Here is an 8601-nt window from a genome sequence, read left to right as displayed (position 1 = left end):
CGGCACTCAAATCAAAATTAAAGTTTAAACAATCCAGCAAAAGGTTAGATCAACTGTAGCATGGCTGTTCGGTTCTGGACTTTTTGCAGACTGATACAATTAAGCAGATATTTCATTAAATCAGTAAATATCAAAACCAAGTAAGAATTTACTCAAACCTCCAAGGCAGTACTGTACCTTGCTAGCTATGAATCTGCTACTCTATTTCTTGTTCAATCTATGGATTAAAATTTAAATCCTATTTTCCTCTTTCTATAAGGGAGGTATTAGAACAGATGTTATTGACTCAGAACCTAATCCTGCAATGACACTGTGTCCAACTCACCCAATTTTCTTATGAAGTTTGATGGTTTTCTTTAAGCTCCAGCTGCTTGCATCAACAGTTGCATAAGAAGCTCAGCCTTTTATTCCTTTAAAGATGTCCATTGCTGATAGGCAGGGTTGAAGTCAGCCCCTGGCTTGGGTACGTGCTGAAGGCTCAAAAAAGCCCTACATGTGTAACTGTTAAAATTATTGCCTGTGTGGTGAAGAAATTGTGATTTTTGAATGCCATTGACAGAGAAGGTATTGAGTATTTCAGAGGGGAATGAAACACTAAGAGAGAAACATCTCACAGTGTCTGAAGACTCCAGCCCTGAGGAACCACAGCAGCTTTGCTGCTCCTGATTTCCCCGGCTCTCTCTTCTGTAGTCCTTATGGTTCTCAGAGATTCATCTGGAAATTACATTGCCTTTTTGTGAGTTTTTTTTATTGAGTTCCCTGTTTCCTATAAAGGTTTTATCTACTGTTGACTTGATGCCATTCTGCTTCAGAAATTCTACTCAACCTCGACTTTCCTGGTAGCACAAAGGCAGCCTGAGAGCCCTTAAAGACATCATTAAAAATTTTATTTCCATGCCTTTCAAAGCCCCTGGAAATACATATTGTATTACATGCTATCATTGTAAATAGCATTTCTCTTAATGCAATAATCTCAGTCTAATCTTCCAGCAGTGTGAATATGCTAAAAGGAAGGCTTAAAGAGATAGATGCTAAATAAATTAAAATGAGCTACGGGAAGATGCTTTATAACCCTAGAAATATTGCAAGCATTATTTAAAGTAGTTAATATTTTTACAGCCTTGTGAATGCTAATCTCTGCGAAATCTCAGGTAGCAAATATAGTTTTAATTCGCAATTTTAGTTATCACAATCTGGAACTGTAAATTAATTTCAACACTATAAAAAGTAATAGAGACGTTTATTTTCTTAAGCAATCTGGCTTATTCAGCTGCAGACTAAATCTGAATTAATGGTCCTGATATGCTGAATACAAAATTAGTAATAATGTGAAATGCACATAATGATAATATCTGCTGGAAGAGTTATGTTGGGGTCCAAATTTTTCTCATTAATATACTCCATTACTATTAAAAAATGATGCTGAGCTTTGTATCTAACACTTGAGTAGTTTTCTGGTGTCTTCTTTACAGCAAATGACACCTTTTGCAGTATTGGTATAGCCTAAATATACTTTATCTCGGGGATGTATTAGATGCAGAATTATCAAACAAGGCATTGGATGAGATAGCCAGGCATCAGTCTGGATATGTGGAAGAGGTTGCTAAGACCTTCTTTTAGTCAGTAAAAAATGGAAACAACAGGGATCAACAATGAGGACACAATGATATTCCAGGAAAACATAAATGGTTCAAGGAAAACACAATGAATTGGTACTGCCCTGTCCAAAAGGAGAAGTTTCTTCAGTTATAGGTTGAGGACCTAGAGGAGTCAAGATAGAGGAGACAAGAAGCAGCCCAAAGGCATTCATGAGGTAAAAATATGATCAAGAAGGAAGTGGATTAGAGGCTTAGACCTATGGGAGGAACAGATGTAGCCAAGAGAAAAAGTAGCTGCCAGTGTTTGAACCTGTTGTGCGTCAGAGAGCAGCTCTGTTTTTTATTTTTATTTTTTTATTTATTTCACTAAGGAATAGGGTATTGCTGAAGAAAGCAATTGCTCGTTTTCCCTCCCTAACAGAAGCAACCCACAAGAATTTCCCTGACCATGACTCAGATCAAGTTTATCAAGAAATGAATATTACATGAAAAACAAGACTATAATAGTGTTGGTCTAAATATAGGTCTGATGACTGTATTCAACAGAAGTGTCCAAGTGTGGTAGGGCAGTGTTGACCCCTGTGCAAACCCAGCAGAGGAGATGGGGTTGGCAGACTCGTGCCAAACCCAGGCCTCTGTAGCGAGCTCAGCCCACCTCTGCCTCCTGCGTGCTCAAAGGTTACTTGAAAACCCTCACAAACAGGAGGTGAATCACTCTGTGCTTGTGGCATTAAACAAAAGTCAAAGCAAATAGCAAAGCAAGAAGGAACTTATTCTCCAGGATTAAAGATCTTTAACTTGAGGACTTGCAGAAAAGTCTGTCCTACTGCCATGGAGGCTCAAGGGCTGTCCTCCCCCCTATGCCAGCCTTACTGAGGGTGCTGGTGGAGGGCTGCTGGCCTTGTGGTGTATTTTGCTGATACAGAGAGAGGAATGGAAGTGGCTAATGCTTCAGGGGCTGGGCACCTGCATATGTGTTTGGGCTTGGGCAGAAGGTATTGGAGCAGGACACGGAGCAGGCAGGGCAGCCTGGGCCGGTGGTGTCAGCTCCGGCTGAAAGCATGGCCGCATCCATGCAGTCCTCTTCCTCAGAGGGGTTCTGTGGTGAAAGTAACAGGGTTTGTGTTCACTAATGTTTGCTTTGTTTTCTTCACATCAGGCCAACAACCCTGAGTCAGGAAAGCAAGCAGGGAAAATCAGTATGCTTTCCGAACACTGCAAGCATCAATTTAAATCTACAAAGTTGCAGTGGGCTATATAAAGATTTATTAATCAAAACATTTGCAAAATATTGACTGTGTGTATATGCTGTTAGGCCTGAGAGATCATCTGTGAAGTAAAGCTTGAATTAATCACTTCTTCTCATACATTAATCTCTGCAGAATAAAAAATATGTAGGAGATATTTGTGGATATTTTTCTAGCTGTGTTTGGGTAAATGAATCCTCTAATTTAAAACTATTTCCACTCAACAGTTGTCATGTGGATGGTAGAAACAAAAACTGAGTGTAAGCAGCCAAAGCACAGCTCAGGGAACAAACGTTGCTCTGGATCGAGGCCGGACGCTTCCTTCCCAGCCCAACCAGGAAGGCTCCTGCTTATTTATTTATATATATATATTTTTTTTTTGGCTGAAAATGCTCTAGTGAATGCAGATCTACAAAAATCTGGTTAGGAGGATTTGGCAGTGCCTTTTCCCTGCAAAAAATAGAATTGTATCAAAAGAATAAAGCAAAAGAAAATGTGTTACTGGTTGGAAAAGGACAAAGCATACTTTAGTACTCAGGCAAAGAAATGCTCCCGTTGTCCTTTTAATTTTTTTTTGTTGTTGTTTAAAATGTCTATTTGATCTTGCATTATCTAAATGCAAAATATTATGTGTTAAAACATGAAAACAAACATTATTTACTAGTAAATATAGAAATATTTAGTTTTTGCATCAAAGCAGAATAAATAAATAAATAAATAAATAAATAGAAAAACGGATAACACCAAAAACATTTTGTTGCATCCCCAGCTGGGACCTACATTTCTGACAGCTCTTTAAAATCTTGCAGGCATTCACAATTCCATCTGTGAGCCTTTGTGACCTACCTGCAGGTATCTGGTCAGCGGCAAATTTCTTTCATGAAAACTTTGCTTGGAAATGATGTGGGTATTTTACTGTATTTAGGCCTCAAAATGAACATCACACAAATCAAATATCTCTCTGATAAAGCAGGAGAGGATGCATTTCCCAAGCTGAAATCTCCCTCCCTTGGCGGATGGATGCATTCCTGCCAGCTCCTTCTTGGCTGGGAGAGGCGCATGGGTCCTGGCCACCGTGTGTGCTGCTGAAAGCCCTATTAAGCACTGGAGATTGTACTGATTAAAAACCAATGGCATAATTCAACCAGGGATATTTAATTTTATTAAATGCCAAGATATGTACCAGCATAGCCTGAAGTGCTTATGCATCAATAAGTGCTCATTTCATTTAAAGTTGTGAACTGCCACAAAGTGACCATGCTATAGTTGAAAGCTTTAACTTAGAATAAATAAATATATTGTTGGGCTGGTGTGATGGTACGCAATGGCCATGATTGTAACTCACATGAGCCTTTTAGTGGTTTTATTAAGATGTTTTATAAACAAAGTTTCAAAGTGCAAGGCATGTTATAATTTTATTTCCTCAGAACAGCTAATAGGCTGGAGAGCCAGCCATGTCTTTATAGAGGGATGTATTTATAGAAGAAATCTCCCAGTGACTGGGGGGGAAATGGGGAGGCACAAACATCCCCTAATGTAGAGAAATGACTGAGAGCTTATACTTATAAATGTAGTGCCATAGCTACATTAGATAAATTATTATAGGCCCTAGATACCAATGTCTGCTGCTATACGCTGCCTGCTATTGCAGAATCACTCTTTTGATTTTTCTTCTCAGGGAAAGGGGAAATGAAAAATGTATTACTCTTTTCATACTACAGCTCTCTATTTTCTGTTTGTTATATACATACATTTATGTATACGTCTATTTATATAAATACACTTATTTACTAACCTTTTTTTTTTTCTAGTTTTACTAACTGTGCTCAACTCCTCCATGTAGCAGGAGATGCTGGTGCTGGATGCACCTGACACCAGGTACTGTCAGGCAGCCCAGTTCTGGAGCAATTTTGGAGCTATACATTCACTCTGAGGAAAAGAGTGAAACCTAATGTAAATCCATAAAACCAACCTCTTCTCTTCAATACTTAATTCTTCTCTTCAACTCCATTATTTAAAGGTATAAAGTTCATCTTTTGCCAACCAACACAATAGGCACAGAATACGGTATTTCTCTTCTAAAAGATGACTGAGATACTTAGATATGGGGAGAAAGGTGTGTGTATTAACCAGGATTACTTTGTGGTTTAGACTTTGGGATTTTTTTTTTTTTTTAAATTCAACAGCCTTGTGTGACTCAGAAGCTTGGGAGAATATCTCTATTAGAGAGCATCTCTGAACTGGAACAGTGTGGGTGTTTATAGACATTCTTTACAGAAGATACATCTCAAGCTATAATCATTCTACTTTACGTATTTCACTACTAAATGCATATATACATATAGATAATAATACTGCCTTGTAAACCTCACACAGAACAAATTACATGAAATAAGATTAAAAATATTCCATCTTCTAGATAATTCTGAAATTTCTTACAACTGTAAATGAGAATGAAAACTGAAATGGTTCAAAAATTATTCAGAACTATTCCTTTTGAAAGTATAGGAAAGTCAGCTTTACTTCCAGTAATGGTGAAGAAATGTTCTTGTTTTCTAAGGTAACACACAGCTGTGTATGTCTGTGCTTGTGCACATCTGTGCATACTGGAATGGGAGAGGAAGCAGTAAACCAGATACATCACTCGTCATAAAACCAGCAAAACTACTAAGTAAAATTGCTATATGAAGCAAAACAATGTATGCATCAAAAGGAAGAGAAAGCAGGGCAGAAGAGACACTGAAGAAAAAAAAAAGTTTAATTCTGAGTCACTGGAAAATGTATCTTCTGGAAACATCAAAAATCAACATGTTCCTGTAGCAATGTATTGCTCAGAAGAAATGGTATTTTCTGATGGGAAACTGTTTCATGAAACACTTTCCAACCAGCTCTAGCACAAATACAGCCAATTCTCATTGTGCGGGAAAGTGAAGAATATACTTTATTTTAGGTTCAATTCCAGCAGTGTAAAGGAAAGTGGCCTCTTTAATCGAAGTCTTTGAGTCGGAGGAGTGGCGGTGAGGAACATTGCCCTTAATGAGACACGAGGCCTGATGGGTGCCTGCCCCGCTCCTGACCTTGGGTGAGCAAAAGTGCTGTTATGAAATCCCACTCAGTCAAATGGTTGTGCGTAGTGTTTTTTTTTTTTTTTTTAAAAAAAAATATTTATTTATTTTTTTTATTTATTTTTTTTTTTTTTTTCTCTTTCTTTTTTTTTTTTTTTTACAGACAAACTTATAACATCGAATCATGATTAAACTGCCAAGTTTTTGGATGATCAGAGCTGATAATTGCTTTCTCATTTTATTTATTTATTCATAACAAGCAGGAAAAACACTGGCAACTGCCAGCCAGAGCAGAACTTTGCTACAGCTCCCCACCTGATTTTTTTTCTCTCTTTTTTTTTTTTTTTTTTTTTTTCCTAGGGCTTTAAGAATTGATCCATTGCACTAACATTTCTGTATGTTCGCTGTAGTTTAGCTATATCAGCATACAATTTGAAGATGTTTTTGGCTTTGTGGGACTGATTTGAAATCAGAGAGGACATTGCCACCAGCGTGCCTTGGTGGCTGGGGTGTGTGTGTGGCAGGGGAGCTGACACCATTTGTGGTGGGTCTTTCACTGCAGAGTTTGAGAGAAAGTTTTTGTCTGGATTGACAAAGAGCCTCGAAACAGAGAGAATTTACCCATGAGAATATCTGCCTTTGAAGTCTGTTTGGTCTTCCAAGCTCTTAATTAAATAGAAAAACTGCAGCAAGCCAGGATGCTTTGCAGGAGCAGTGGGGTGGCCCTGCTGTGGTGACCCAGGTGCTCATTTGGAGGGGTCCACTTGTGGCTTTCCTTGGCCAGGGCAGCCCAGAGGGCAGCTCTGCCAGGGAAAAGGCCAAGAGCTGCTGTGGTGCGGCCGGTCGTGCGTGGCAGGGTCACGGCAACCTTTTTACCCCAATTTGGGAAGGCTTCACAGCAAGCGTGATGAATGGCAGCGAGGCCCCCTTTATGGCTCTGTAATACAGCACCCAGAGCCCGGAGCCAGGCACAAACAGCTCCGAGGTGCTCTAACGTTATTTGCTGCAATCTGCACATTTCCTAATGCAGCAGGAAAAAAGATTGTAATTTCACCCCTTTGGAGGGACCTTGGCAAGCCTCAAGCTTTTCCTCATTAGCAGCCCATCTGAAGCCCCCAGAATCTCACTGGATTAATAGGACAGAGCTATTAGCATCGTTGAACAGCAATAAGCTCTGAAAAATATGTTCACCAGCTGAAGTCAGTAGAGTGACAAGCAGTTTAAGACACTACTTGAAAATTCAAATTCTGCCTGTCTTTTTACCATCCAAATCTTCCAGCTTGTCACCTTGCTAGGGTTGTGGGCTGGATTTTAGCTCAGACAGGATAATACAGTAGGAGTTAAACCTTGTAACTTCTTTCCTCCACTCTGCATCAACGTCTGTCTCCTACTTTTCTCTGCTAGAAGCAGGAACACAAAAAAAAGTAGTTCTAGCTCAGCCAGAGCTAGATTTTTATCTGCTCATTTTAGTCAATAAAGAAAGAAGTCAATCACTCTTGGAAAATAGCACATTCCGGGCCTGTATATACCAGGCCAGTACAATCGCAGAATAAATCAATAACCACATTAATCAATACGATGTAAACTGCTGATCTCTGTGGATAAATTGTACCTGTGTAAGAAGGCTTTCAAATAAATTCCAAACCCACTCAAACTGCATAGGCTTTAAATCTACTAAGGGCAGTGGGACAAGTGAAAGATTTGTGTTGTTTCTCTTTAAAATCTCTGGGAGAGCAGGGCTGCAGAATCATGCAATTAAACCACGCTAGCAGTGCTCACACACTCTTCCACAAAGTTCACTCCGTGGTGCATGGAGAGCTGCAGGAAACGTCCCTCAGCTCAGAGCTGCCAGCCCCTGGGGGCTCCTCATCAGGCAGTACCCCAGGAGGGAAGGCTGGGCTGGGTATTGGGGTGTGCAGAGGAGGCACAGTGAGCTTCAGCTTGGTTGTTTTACAGCTCTGGCAGCTGTAAGATGTTTGCTTCTCCAGGCACCCCATTTTTAGAAAAACCCGAACCCAGATATTATTTTTTATTTTTTTAATTTTATTTTACATGCTACCATAGCAGTATCCCATGCGAGACCGCTGGCAGAGACCACAGACACATTGCTCGGAAGGGAAAACCTGGGTCACACCAACAGCTTCTGGAAGAGCAGGAGCTGGAGCCGTGCACCCCAGTGATGAGCCACTGCCTTGCCTATCCTGGCCCATCACCCACGCTGTCTGTGGAAACCTGAATTTACTCAAGTGCAAAATATCTACGGACTTGAACATGCCTTGTGAATAACTTGCAAGGGGGTCTTCTGGTAGCCCTCTGTGTGTCAGAATTATTCAAGTTCATTCTCTAAGGATATGAAATGTTTGGAGACATTTTTCAGTACTGAAATAAATTGTCGTACATAGAATAGGTTAAGCAAAGAAATGATACATAACAGCATTATTATGACATTATAATTGCTACATTAGACATATTTTCAAGTACTAAGTGCTAGAAACTGATAAAAGGAAGTAGTTCATATTAAATAAATAAATAAATAAAAACTAAATGATTGAAGCCATTTAGAGGCCTTCATTATACCATGCTGTCAAAATGTCCAAGTGACCTTTTCTACATGGTAAATTTCTCCAAGAAAGATTTTATACAAGCTATTTTAATAGCACTGTTCCTCTGCCTCCCCTTCCCTTCCCCCCC

Source organism: Oxyura jamaicensis, chromosome 12, assembly GCF_011077185.1.
Source record: "Oxyura jamaicensis isolate SHBP4307 breed ruddy duck chromosome 12, BPBGC_Ojam_1.0, whole genome shotgun sequence".
NCBI classification, from domain to species: Eukaryota; Metazoa; Chordata; class Aves; order Anseriformes; family Anatidae; genus Oxyura; species Oxyura jamaicensis.
The sequence above is the reverse complement of the archived record's forward strand: the minus strand, read 5'-3'. Positions refer to the sequence as shown.